Source organism: Triturus cristatus, chromosome 4_1, assembly GCF_964204655.1.
Source record: "Triturus cristatus chromosome 4_1, aTriCri1.1, whole genome shotgun sequence".
NCBI lineage: Eukaryota > Metazoa > Chordata > Amphibia > Caudata > Salamandridae > Triturus > Triturus cristatus.
Genome location: NC_140585.1, coordinates 936791626 through 936806489, shown reverse-complemented (window position 1 = coordinate 936806489; position 14864 = coordinate 936791626).

Here is a 14864-nt window from a genome sequence, read left to right as displayed (position 1 = left end):
GACCTTGCATTGCAGCCTTGCGTCATCTAGGAAATGGTGCACTGCTTCAGCTGCGCGACACATCTTTGATGCGGAACCTTGCAATGCTCAGCAAATCAGGATTTAAGGTACTCTGATGAGCGTGCCTAACTGGGTCCCTGTAGCCAGCCCATGCTCCTTCGCGGTCAGCCATAGCTAGAGACTTTGTCCTAGGCCAGCGCTACCAGATATCCATAGTTGGCGCTTTATGATTTTGGTGCTATTTTCACTGAAATCTTTAAAACTGAATGTATGTAGAATGCAATTGATATGATTTTATCACATCTGTAGCTAATTTTTTGACACGTAATAATAATGTTATACCTCTTTATTTGATGTCATACATTGAGAAGGTATATGGCTATAATTTAGGAAATGGAATTTTTGATAATTGTGACTGTATCTGTTTTAACACGTTTTAAATGTAATATGATTGTAATTTTTTGACTACCTTTTGATAGTCGAATAAAGATCTAAAACTGAAACTGAATGTATCTGAATGTATCTGATTCTACAGATTGAAATTTTGTCATTTGGTCTTGTTTTATTTATTACATTTACTCTATTTTTCTGACCTCTGAGTTAAGTCTGACAGCTCTGTCCCAAGCTATCTGAAGGCTGAGTCCAGTCTAATTTAGGGTTTGCTTGTGACTTCCCCTGAGAATAATTGTGGTCGCTGCTTTACCAGGGCTTATACTGGTGTCAGCTGTGGGATTTTGACTTGTGATTGTGCAGTGCCTTAAAGTTATTTTGTGTTACACTACCATTCCAGATAAATAATCTGAGACCAATTTACATTTTTGTTTTTTCCAAATATACTCCCATTACCACTAGACTGCCTCATACCATAACTGCAGAAATGGAGCTTGAGCTGGCCAACTTGAAAAATTATAATGTGACTGAGCATAAACAGTCCCGCAAGGAAAGGGTACAACAAATGAAGACGGGAACAAATGAAGAAGGGAACCAAAAATCTCTGAGGGCCTGGGAAGAGGCCCACCTGTTGATGACAGCCACAGAGGAAGAGGATGATGAGGATGAAATGGATGAGCAAGATCAGGATTAGGACATTAGCCCTGAAATTAAGCCTTCAGGACCCATCCCCTTAGTAGGAACTCCCTACCAGAGTAGGAAGCTGCACATCCTCATATGGCCTGTCCCCAGAAATGCTGGTGGACAGGAAGGCAGAGAGGGAGTTCAGGCAACAGATGGCCAAACTCAAATTGAGGCATAAGAGAGGAAAATGGGCCATAAAAGGAATCTTAAAGAGCTGGAACTGAAGGCAAAGCAGGCAGATTCCAGCAGCATTGCAGGCCGCATCTCCTCAGTGTCTGAAGGTGATAAGAAAGTCTGTAATTCTCAAGGATTTGGTACCCAATTATGTGGTGGGAGATGACATCGATAAATGGTTTTCAGCTTATGAGTTGACTCTGAAATTACACAGAATGCCAGAGGAGCACTGGGGGTGGTCTGTAGAAGCATATGCTTCCAGTGCGGAGGGACACTCTTCTGACCTTAGAAGTAGAGGACCAAACCAAGTACACCCACATGAAACCCATCCTTCTAGCTAAATTTGTACTGACCCCTTTAAAGTATCGCCAGTGGTTCAAGACAGCCACAAACTCACCAATTAGTCTGGTCTACTCTAACAAAGTGCTGAACGGCAGAGTGACTGCAGCAAGTTAATGATTACACTGGGCTGTACAACTTGATTCTCAGGGAGCACATTTTCAATATTTGTTTTACAGAGCTTTACCAGCACCTAGTAGACAGCAAGCTGACTGACCTCAGGAAGCTTGCTGAGTGGGAGGTCCTCTGGGCCAGGAATAGAGTGCCGAAGAAGGCATGTGGTGGGGACACCCAAAGGGTGGTCAAGGGTCTCACCAGCAGAAATAGGGGGAGAAAAACTTAAAAATAAGGAGTTCTCCAAAGGCACCAATATAATTCGCAAGTAACAGTGGTGACCTGTCCCAATCTGAGCCACAAAGAAGGGATTCTTAGATAAACAGATATGGAGGTTTGGCCCTCAATGTACTGGATGTTACAAATATGGGTACCTCAAGGGAGACACCAAATGTACCAAAAGGGCAAAGCCCCCCACAGGTGGACAGGCACCTGGGGTGACAAGAGTAGCCCATGGGGGAGGAGGTGGTCCCAGGGTAGTTTGGGGAGTTGACAGAGGTTACCGTAGTCTCCCTGGGGGATAAGCAGATGATGCTGAAAGCCCATATGCCTACAAATACTTCCAAGTATAGGCAGTGGGTCACCATCAATTGGCAACTGATGGAGACTCTAAGGGACAAAGGAGCCAGCATGATTATTGTAAGGTGTCATCAGGTATCCTCAGATCACGTCCTTCCTTACACATTCCGATAAGCCATAATTGCAGACAAATGTGAGAGTCATCTAATGGCGGTTTTGATTCCCTATGAGTAGGGGGTATCAGGTTCTCTAAAAGTAGCTTTGAGCCCTGCCATGCCTGTATATTTTCTATTGGGCAATAACTTGGAGTACGCTATCTGGAAGGAGGTAGAGCTCAGGTCACACTTGAAGATGTTGGGATTGCCTGACTGGGTCTATATGACCACAAGGTCCATGGCTGCCAGGGAAGGACATCAAGGGATCCTGGAGTCTGGAACAATGGCCTAGGCAGCTGCCAAGAAGAGTATAGCCAAGGGCTAGGAACCAGCCCCTGAAGGTCCTATGGACCATGTTGTCAGGGCACCTGAAGAGGATGCTCCTGAGCCTACCAGTAGACATTGCTACCCTGGGTGACCTGCCCGAGCTTGCTCGATGGTAAGTTGAGAGTGGGCCCACCAGAGAAGAAGTCTGCAAAATGCAGAAAGAGTGAACCACTCTGGAGGGTTTGAGGCAGAAAGCTGAGGCACAGGCATCCAGTAATACAGCTGGAGAACACCTCATCTATTGGGAGAGTGACCTCTTAAATAGCGAGCATAAGGTTCCTGGCCCTGGAGCACCCTACGTGCTGGTGGTCCTCCAGTGTTACAAGGCCTTCCTACTGGGGTTAACTTATGACATTTCCCTAGCAGGACATCTGGGGCAAGGCAAGACCTTTCCCAGGCGTGTTGCTTACTTCTATTGACCTCCGATAAAGACAGTCTCAGAGGTATTCTGGTATGTCCCGTCCCACCTGCAGAGGCCAGTGAAAAGTCAGGAAAAAAACGTAATGCTCCCCTGACACTTTACCTGCCATTGAGACTCCTTTTTAGAGGGTGGGCATTGGCATTGTGGGTCCTGTGGACCCCAAGACAACCTTGGGCAAAAGGTTCATCTTGGTCTTGGTGAATGTCAGACCTGGCATCCTTGGTGTGGTTTTTTCCTAACATCTTGCCTCCAAACCGCCTGTTTTTGCTGAATTTGTTTTTGTGGGCCATAGAATTCTATGCACTCTACCACTGCTAACTAGTACTAAAGTACTTGTGCTCTTTCCCTAAAACATGTTAACATTGGTTTATACCTAATTGGCAATGGTATATTTTATTTAATTGTAAATTCCTAGTAAAGTGGCACTAACTGCGTCCAGGGGCAGTAAATTAAAAGCTACTAGTGAACCTGCAGCACTGATTGTATGTGTATGCCATGTCACCTAGGCCTGGGTGGAGTTTATGGAGTTCTGCTAAGCGGAACTCCGCAGATTCACAAAAAAAACTCCGCCATGCTATGCAGAGTTCTGCTAGTGGGCGGTGTTTGCCGGCGTGCCTGTTTGCATCATGATGGGAATGCTGAGTGCATCCTCTTGCTCCAAATCTTGCACGAGCGGCACCACCCATTGCTCAAGTGTGTTCTTGTATTCTAAATCTCAAGCGAACAGCACCAAGGGGTCCTCATGGGCACGACCATCTTGTTTTTCTGCTCTCTGTTATTTTACTGGGTCTAAATCTTAATCTCTTTTTATTTTCTGTAATCTTCCCCCTTTAAATCTTATCTACTCCTATTTTTTAATTTTTTATACTAGTGTATGTCTTTGTGTTTGTGTAAATAAACGTTTTGTGAAAAAAGATGTGTTTTTTGTGACTTTTGACTTTATTTCCCCTTACTTCTTTTTTCCTTCTTCTTCTTTCCTTTCCCTTAATGTTTCTTCTTTTTTCTACCCCACCCAGTGACATGGCAGAGGGCTGGGTTTGTTGCAGGTGGTGCTGCCACCCAAGTGTGCAGCCTTGGGCATTCTTTGAAGAGGAGGAGTTGGCGCCGCTTCGTTTTTTTGAGCAGCATCACCTCCCCTCCATGCTGGGAACAAGAAGCAGACCCAGTAGCGGATACCCCCTGTGGGAGCGTCGGCGGTGCTGGGGACAGTGCGTCGGTGCATGCTGAGCGCTAGCCCGGTTTGGCGCACCACCCTGCAGCTGACTCAGCGCTGGGCAAACATTCTGCACTGGGAACAAGACCTGCTCGACCTGCTAGGCATCGAGATTCTGGGGCTTGGTGAGTACTATTAATTTGTTGTGTTTATGTGATAACATTTTTTTCACAGTATAGCAGACTGTTCACACTCAGAAGTAAGTTTTATTTAGTTTACGCTGGTATATTATTGTGTGTTCCAGTTTCTAGTTTTTGTTAGGCAGATGCTCAGCTTTATCTAATCGTATTCATTGGCTCTCACTTTGGCTGATTAATTTAAAAGCTATTGCAGACTGTTCCCCTGTCACTATAGTGAATTAGTGAGTATTGCGTTCTCTCTGTGGCTCTTTTTATGTAGCTCGTACAGTTCCAAGTTATTTATTTCACAGTGATGTGCAGTATGCATTTATGCATTTCAAAAAAGGGAGACTGAGTTGATCCATCAAGGGGGTCGAGAAATGGGAATAGAATCAAAGATCATTCCTTGCAATGCCTTAGTTCCATATGTAGGTTTGTTAAGGAAATTTGGAAAAGGGATTTCAAGATTGATATTGGCAATTTGACGATAGGTGATAGACTCAAGTCAAAACTAGTAGTACTATATGCAATCTGTTTTTAGAGGAGTGACTGCATTTGCTTGCCAAAACATTTTTGTGGAGATTATTAACTGAATCACTTATCTATTTTTGTCTTAATTTCTTACATCAGCCCCCCAAGAGCAAGAAAAGGGACGTTGTCGAGGGTCCTGGAAAAGCTATTCAACCACCAGTGCCACTGCAGAGGGCTCTGTGGACCCCAGTAAGCCCTATTATTTATTATTATTAGCTCCCTAATGTGTGTTGCTGAGCCCAGCTTTTGCCTTTCAGTCGTGCAGGAGACTAGAAAAAGGCCTGTGGATTGTAAAAGAGAAACTTTATTTTAAAAACAGTGAGAAGGACAGAAGTAGGGTACGCTTCATGAGGAGTGTATCAAGAGGCAGAGCAAAAAAAACAAGAGGGGGGTTCAGAGTTTCACTTATGCCATAAGTCCAACACACACACACTCAGAATTTCATGACAGCACCTGTCTCTTTTCCATATAGCTGAGTACTAGGTCTCATACTCTTGGTTTACCTTTGAACAGAAGTCGATAACGTCTTATAGGTGTTGACAAGGTAGTCCCACAACTCCCATCATGAGTTCCTACACCCTCCTCCTGAGTCCTTCCTGACTCTGAGTAACCCGTCCCAGACCAGTCATCATCATGATCCGAGCAAGATAGAAGTGTAGTGCACTTTTGAGAAACAAAATTGCAGTAGTTTGCATAGGTTTTTGTTTGTTGTTAACTAAGTGACTTTTGTGGTCTCTGAAGTACCAGAAAAAGGAGAGGACCCTGCAATTAACTATGGCTAAATGTGAAAGCTGATCATCACCCCCAGGGAAAAAAATGATTGTCTATCACTCATGCCCAAAACATTACAAATCAATAATAATTTCAAGAAATTTCCCGTATTACAGTTCACCACACCCTCCCTCACCTTCAGCTTCCACATCAATCATCACTCACAGTTACTCGATAATCTGATAACTTTTCAGTGTAAAGGTTGCGTGTTCCAATACAAGCGCTGTGGTAGTGACACTATCTCCCCTTTAATGCAAGCAAAAGATTGGAGTTTGGCATTCTTGACAATTAAACACTTGTCCGGGGCAGCTATCCTAGATGATGAAAGAAAACAGAAGGATCTTAGGAGTGGACCGTACAGGTTAATTCATTTTTGCTAAGTACATTTGTGAAGGCCAATCACCTCCAGGTAAAAAATGATTACCCGTCACTCAGGCCCCAAACATTGCAAATCTATCATCTCAGGCAAGTTCCCACATTACAGTTCAACTCCAATTCCTCACTGTCTGCCACCACATGAATCATTAATCATCATCATCATCCCTCACACAATCAGTCACTCACGTAGTAATAGTTGAAGTTACCGATCTCCGCCAAAGAGACCCTTCGGGGGACCCGTAGAGCATTGCACCGCTGGCCCGATGAGGAGCAACTGCCCGATGAAGAAGCATGACATCCCCCGGATGTGTGAGGGCAACAAGAAACAATTTGCATCTCTCCCCACCTCTCTCACAAACTGACCTAGTGCCCATTTACCTCTCTCCCCTCCTCCTTTTTCTTTCTCTAACCTTTGTAGTTTGGGTTGAATCTTCGCAACACTCACTCCGGAACAGTGCCCTTTTTTGATTACCTCATTAACATTGCGGAGCACGGGCACTGGACCATTAACAGGCTCCGGGTCCCCCCCCCCCTCCTATTTTGACTTGGTTTTTCATATGGGTCTTGTGGCCTCCAGTACCAAAATGTGTACCAGGCTTACCTCGACGAATGCTCATGTTGCAAATGATGAATATTGCAAGGTGCTCCCCTTCTTTGCTAAAAGTAAAAAAGTCCCCAACTGGGGAGGAGTACCTTTTTACTGTGCCGCTGCCAATGCCTAAGGAAGAACTCATGGTAGGTAGATTGCCTCTCTGCTTCTCGTGAGGAATTGGTTGGTGCAGGTCTTATCTAGGGCTTTGCAAATTTGAGAGCTGGTGGCGGTGCTACCTGTGCCACATCCCACAGAGCAGGTAGGATAACATTGTCAGTCCCCACTGTGTCATCTTCCACCATGACTGCCTCGTCGTCGCATCCTCCTCATCATCCCCTTCCATAAGTTTAAGTCTTTTGAGAACTTTTCTTCTCCCTTGCCTTTCCTGTTGTTTCCTGGACTTAAAAACCAATTACGAGAGGGGGACCCCAAAAGTACGATGAGGGGCAGGTGGTGTCGGGGCAAGTACCAAAATTCAAGAAGGAAGGGGACCACCTCCCCAAGATTCCATAAATGGCCCTTGAAAATTAGGTCCCTAAATCCAGCAAACACTCAATAGGAGCAAAACGAACCGGACGATAAATGTGTCAAACAGAAAGTGTCGATATAAATATAATTTTTTATTTATTTTGTTTTTTTTAAACACATAAAGTATATTCAAATATTTTTTGTTGATGATTGCATATACATACATTTATTTAGCATTGAATAATACAGACAACAAAATTACGTATCTAAAAAATAGTAAATGTCCCACACAAAGCTCAACTCATATACCAAACATTGATTCAACAAACATACTGCAAGCCAATTCCGGTCAATATGGAAGAAATCGTCCAGATATGATTGTATGGGTGGTAAGTTCATGTATCATCGAGATATCAAATGGGTGATACTATAAGAACAAAAAGCTGAAAGTTCAGGCACCAATTTTTTAGATACGTAATTTTGTTGTCTGTATTATTCAACACTAAATAAATGTATGTATATGCAATCATCAACTAAAAATATTTGAATATACTTTATGTGTTTAAAAAAAACTAAATAAATAAAAAATTATATTTATATCGACACTTTCTGTTTGACGCATTTATCGTCCTGTTCGTTTTGCTCCTATTGAGTGTTTGCTGGATTTAGGGACCTAATTTTCAAGGGCAATTGATAGAATCTTGGGGAGGTGGTCCCCTTCCTTCTTGAATTTTGGTCTCCTGGACATAGCCAGCATCCACTACATGTACATATCATCATCATCAGTAGTGGTGCTTAGAGAAAGTAGTGGAGTAGTAGTACCCATCCTTTTCCGTGCTGGAGATTTGAAGGCCAATGATTCTAAAAAAGAGATTCAACTTCTTGCTCAGAAGGAAGATCAACCTCCTCTTCTGTTCCAGCATCAAGCAAATGTACTTTTGCTGGCTGCATCTGCTGTCACCATTACTCTGTTTCCTGAAACGATTGTGTACTACTTTGCAAGAGACAAATCCAATTCAACATTGCTACTCATCGGCATTGACATGATTGCAGTGGCTGCCTCACTGACAGACATGGTCCTCGGCTTAGGTTGATGTGGTGCTGTTGATGAAGGAGTGCTGCTCTCGGCATGCTCCTCCCAGGACGGTGTGGCAAGCACACGATGTGGTGGTCTGAAAAAGGTTTGAGGTGACATGCCTCTGGTGGGAAGCTTCTTCTATTCACTGACCACTTTCTTGGAAACATCTCTCTTTGGGCCATCTTAAAGTTGTACCAAGTTGCACAAGCGACAGAAGAGATTGGAGGACCAACGTGTGACTGCTGAGGCCTTCTATTGGCAGTACTGCGGGTGATGTCTCTTCTCTAGTACGCCTAAAAGCAAACAAGCAAGAAGAACATCAGTGAAACATGGCATTGTTGTTGCAGTTCAATTAGTAGTACAAACAATATCATTTGGTGTAGATAAATAATTAGCAATAAAGTGTAACTCCATTCGTACAACCACACTGGCATAAACTTTCATGTTGTACACTCAGAAATGATAAGAAAGAGTAACAACAATAACATACAGATGTAACTGTTTACTTTATGTGCATCACGTTAAGATGTGGCACTCGGGGAGATGCACGTGAAAATGAAATAATCCTTAGACAACAAATGCTATTTTGCACCTATAGCAGACCTGGGGTTGATGAGAGATGTTAGGAATATGGGAGGCAAAAAATGAAAACAAAATCCAATTAAATTAAATTCTAAATAGAAATATGAAAATTAATCTTAAATAAAAATATTTAAAATGTAAAAAGAAAACAAAAATATTACAATGAAAAAACTACAATTAAAAGAATGTAAATAAAAATATTATAAATAAGTGAAATTATCCTCAAGCATATAATTTACAATAATGCTATCTCAACCATCCATGCAAGCCTATGGTAAAGAGCCACACTAGCTGGAAGCACAACATGGTTTCCAGCCAGTGCCACATGGTCATCAACAACAATGAGCAAGGGGGCATGGCCACAACAAAGAAGACATGCAGGCCTATGGCAGAAGCGCACTGGCTGTCTGCACAAAATGCCCGCCAGGCACATGGTCAGAACAATAAGCAGGAGGCCAGGAAAACAAAGAGCACATGCAGGCCTATGGGCTATCACTTTACACAATGGCCCCTGGCCACATGGCATTGTGAACAAAGTCTAATGGTGGCCTATAGCAAACACACTCACACACTGGCCAGACAAAGAAGGCATAGATTGGTAACACAGAAAAAAGAGCATGAATTCGGCGATGCCATAAACTAAAATTAACTGGACTAAGACTTTTTTACATCAACAGATATACTCTCGAAGCATCAAATATAAGTACCCCACCTATACACTATTTGCAGGACAAAACTTGAAATACCCTCAAAAACACATTTTGCAATTTAATCCAATGTTATCCATGGCCCAAATGATGTTTCAATTCAACAGACACCACCGAAACAGTTGTTTCCTGCACCCATGACTAGTACTGGGTCTACCGTCTGGAAGGCCCATTGACAGACTAGATCTCATGTTGAATTTACTCAATATTGCTATTTTTTTTTCTTCTTTTAAACATTAAGAACATGTACTAAACTGTGTAACATTTTCCCAGGAAAAAAGAATATTACATGCAAAAAAAACATTAAAACTGAGCATGGAGGCATGGCAACAGCAACGAAGACATGCAGGCCTATGACAAAATCACACTGGCTGCCTACACAAAAGGATGCCAGCCTTATGGTCACAACAACAACACCCAGCAACATGGCATGGCCACAACAAAAAAGACATGCAGGCCTATAGCAAAAGCACACTGGCTGCGTACACAAAATGGCTTCCAGCCACATGGTCACAACAGCAAGCAGGAGGCCAGGAAAGAAAGAACACCTGCAGGCCTATGGAAACTGACTATACAAAATTGCACCTGGCCACATGACATTTGGAACAAAGACAAATTATGGCCTATGGCAAATACTCTCATACACTGGACAGATATAGGAGGCATAGAATGGTAACAGAAAACAGAACATGAATGACAAAAAAGAATTAACCGGACTAAGACTTTTTTATAACATTATAAGAAAAAGACTTGAAAGACCCCCAAAACACATTTTGCAATTTAATCTAATGTCATCAATGGCCTAAATGATGTTTTAATTCAACAGAAACAGTTGTTTCATGCACCCATGACCAGTACTGTACCTACTGGCCGGAAGACTCATTGGCAGACTAGGCCACATAGTGTATTAAATCAATAATGCTAATTTACTTTAAAAAAACATGTAGAACATGTAGTAAACTGTACATTATTTTTTTAGTACTAAATAAGATAAAAAACAAGCAAATAACAGCAAAAACACTGAACAAGGAGGCATGGCCACAACAAAGAACACACGCTGGTCTATGGCAAGAGCACACTACCTACCTAAACAAAATGGCCACCAACCACATGGTGAAAAAGCAAGCAAGGGAGCATGGCCACAACATAGAAGATGTGCAGACCTATGGCAAAAGCACACTGGCTGCCTAGGCAAAATGGCCGCTAGCCACGTGGTTACAACAACAAGGAGGATGCCAGGAAAACAAAGAACACATACAGGCCTTTGGACATCGACTATACAAAATGGCCCCTGACCACATAGCATGGGGAACAAAGATATACCAAACAAAAGGGAGGAACAAAGACAAATGGTGGCCTGTAGCAAACACACTCATACACTGGCCAGACAAAGGAGGCATAGATTGGTAACACATAAAAAAGAGCATGAATTCTGCAATGACAAAAACAAATATTAACTGGACTAAGAATCTTTTACAATACACATTCTCCCAAGGAATCAAAATAATTACCCCACCTATATACCATTTACAGAACAAAACTTGAAATTCCCCCAAAACACATTTTGCAATTTAATCCAGTGATACCCATGCCCAAATCAGGTTTCAATTTGACAGACTCCAAAGAAACAGTTGTTTCCTTCACCCATGACTAGTACTGGTTCTACTAGCTGAAAGGCCCATTGGCAGACTAGACCGCATTGTGAATGTACTCAATATTGTACATTTATTTTAAAAGAAACATGGAGAAAATGTAGTAAACTGTGCAACATTTTCCCAGGAGAAAAAGAATATTACACGCACAAAAAACTTTAACACTGAGCAAGGAGGCATGGCAACAGCACAGAAGACATGCAGGCCTATGGCAAAAACACACTGGCTACCTACACAAAAAGGCCACCAGCCTCATGGTCACAACAACAACACCCAGCAACATGGCATGGCCACAACAAAAAAGACATGCAGGCCTATAGCAAAAGCACACTGGCTGCGTACACAAAATGGCTTCCAGCCACATGGTCACAACAGCAAGCAGGAGGCCAGGAAAGAAAGAACACCTGCAGGCCTATGGAAACTGACTATACAAAATTGCACCTGGCCACATGACATTTGGAACAAAGACAAATTATGGCCTATGGCAAATACTCTCATACACTGGACAGATATAGGAGGCATAGAATGGTAACAGAAAACAGAACATGAATTCAGTAATGGCAAAAAAGAATTAACCGGACTAAGACTTTTTTATAACATTATAAGAAAAAGACTTGAAAGACCCCCAAAACACATTTTGCAATTTAATCTAATGTCATCAATGGCCTAAATGATGTTTTAATTCAACAGAAACAGTTGTTTCATGCACCCATGACCAGTACTGTACATACTGGCCGGAAGGCTCATTGGCAGACTAGGCCACATAGTGTATTAAATCAATAATGCTAATTTACTTTAAAAAAACATGTAGAACATGTAGTAAACTGTAAATTATTTTTTTAGTACTAAATAAGATAAAAAACAAGCAAATAACAGCAAAAACACTGAACAAGGAGGCATGGCCACAACAAAGAACACACGCTGGTCTATGGCAAGAGCACACTACCTACCTAAACAAAATGGCCACAAACCACATGGTGAAAAAGCAAGCAAGGGAGCATGACCACAACATAGAAGATGTGCAGACCTATGGCAAAAGCACACTGGCTGCCTAGGCAAAATGGCCGCTAGCCACGTGGTTACAACAACAAGGAAGATGCCAGGAAAACAAAGAACACATACAGGCCTTTGGACATCGACTATACAAAATGGCCCCTGGCCACATAGCATGGGGAACAAAGATATACCAAACAAAAGGGAGGAACAAAGACAAATGGTGGCCTATAGCAAACACACTCATACACTGGCCAGACAAAGGAGGCATAGATTGGTAACACATAAAAAAGAGCATGAATTCTGCAATGACAAAAACAAATATTAACTGGACTAAGAATCTTTTACAATACACATTCTCCCAAGGAATCAAAATAATTACCCCACCTATATACCATTTACAGAACAAAACTTGAAATTCCCCCAAAACACATTTTGCAATTTAATCCAGTGATATCCATGCCCAAATCAGGTTTCAATTTGACAGACTCCAAAGAAACAGTTGTTTCCTTCACCCATGACTAGTACTGGTTCTACTAGCTGAAAGGCCCATTGGCAGACTAGAACGCATTGTGAATGTACTCAATATTGTAAATTTATTTTAAAAGAAACATGGAGAAAATGTAGTAAACTGTGCAACATTTTCCCAGGAGAAAAAGAATATTACACGCACAAAAAACTTTAACACTGAGCAAGGAGGCATGGCAACAGCAAAGAAGACATGCAGGCCTATGGCAAAACACACTGGCTACCTACACAAAAAGGCCACCAGCCTCATGGTCACAACAACAACACCCAGCAACATGGGATGGCTACAACAAAAAAGACATGCAGGCCTACAGCAAAAGCACATTGGCTGTGTACACAGAATGGCAGCCAGCGGCATGGTCATAACAGCAAGCAGGAGGCCAGGAAAACAATGAACACAAGCAGGGCTAAGGACACAGACTTTACAAAATTGCCCCTGGTCACATCGCATGGGCAACAAAGACAAATGGTGGCCTATGGCCAATATCCTCACACACTGGTCAGACAAAGGAGGCATAGAATGGTAACATAAAAAAAGAGCATGAATTCAGTAATGACAAAAATAAAAATAATTGGACTAAGACTTTTTTTATAACAATACAAAAAACAACTTGAAATACTCCCAAAAATACATTTTGCAATTTAATCTAATGTCATCCAAGGCCTAAATGATGTTTCAATTTAACAGAAACAGTTGTTTAATGCACCTCCGACTAGTATTGAGCCTTCTGGCTGGAAGGCCTATTGGCACACTAGGCCACATAGTGAATTAAATCAACATTGCAAATGTATAGAAACATTTGAGAAAATGTAGTAAACTGTACAAAATATTTCCTTTATAAAAGAAGAAAAACTAACTGCAAAAAAATTACTAGGTCACTACTTAAACTGTAGGCTATCCACCACAATACATTTTTAAAATCAAATAAAAGTACAAATAAATCCAGGTGCATGCCCCCAATCAAACAAACAACACCCTTGTACAATGGCTTTTTTCACACACAAAAAACAACTCCAACGGGCAGTTTAAGAAAAAAATCCACTCCAAATGCCTCTCACCTGCATCTCCAGCAGAAAAGCTACTCAACTGCTCCGTTTACAATCAGTACTAGATTGGTGCAGTCATGGACGGAAGCCGTGCGAGATGTAGCCCGATTGTGTTGGCCATCAAAAATTGAGAGCGCGAATGGCAAAAACCTCCACTTTGCATCTGAAAGTAGAAATTCAGGAACTTCACGTTCCCCTGCAGAGCACAGAGTGCCCAAATTCCATAAACTCCATGAACAGAGCGGAGTTTACTGCCAGGGCCTAATCTCGACCTGGAAAAGAAGACTCTTTGCCAGACCCAAATCTTCCTTTTAATACATATGTCACCGCAAGGGTAGGCCCTGGATAGCCCAGTGGGCAGGGTACAGTGTAAATAAAAAGTACAACATATACTTTTCAGTTTTACACGTCCTGGTAGTGAGAAACTCTTAAATTAACTCTTCATTACTGCAAGGCCTATCTCTCCTTTAGGATAACATTGGAGCTACCCTATTCCACTTTATAAGTGTAATTTACAAATGGGAACAGGTAATCCCTTCATGCCTGGCGTCTCTGGAATTGTAATTTAAAATCCTAATTTAGGTGTAGTCAGATTTTAAATGACAATTTGAAAATGCCACTTTCAGAAATTTGCCATTTTCTTGCCTTAGTGCTTTCAGAGTGTTTCTGAGTCACATGGCTGGGTGCAGTTAACTGTTGGACTTTGTCCGTCCCTCCACACATAATCGGGAGTTTAGGTGTGACTGGATAGGCCATCACTGGTTCGATGGGAGGGGAAAGCAGGACCCAGCCCCATCTACACATGAATAGACTGTGTCCTGCTTCCACACAGGGGGATGCATACCACCTATAGTAAATCTGGAGGCAGGGCTAGGAAGGCAGGGCACCGGTGCACTCCAAATGCATGCCTCTGGTAGCTTTTTCCCACTTCATAGGCACAAATGGGTGTAAATACTGAACCTTAGACACCACCACTTCAGTACACACTTGGGCTTGTGCTGCTGAAAGGACTGTCACTCTGCAAGACTGCTGGTCTGAAGTAGCCTCTGCCATGCGGTGCTGACTAGGGGTTGGCAGAGTTC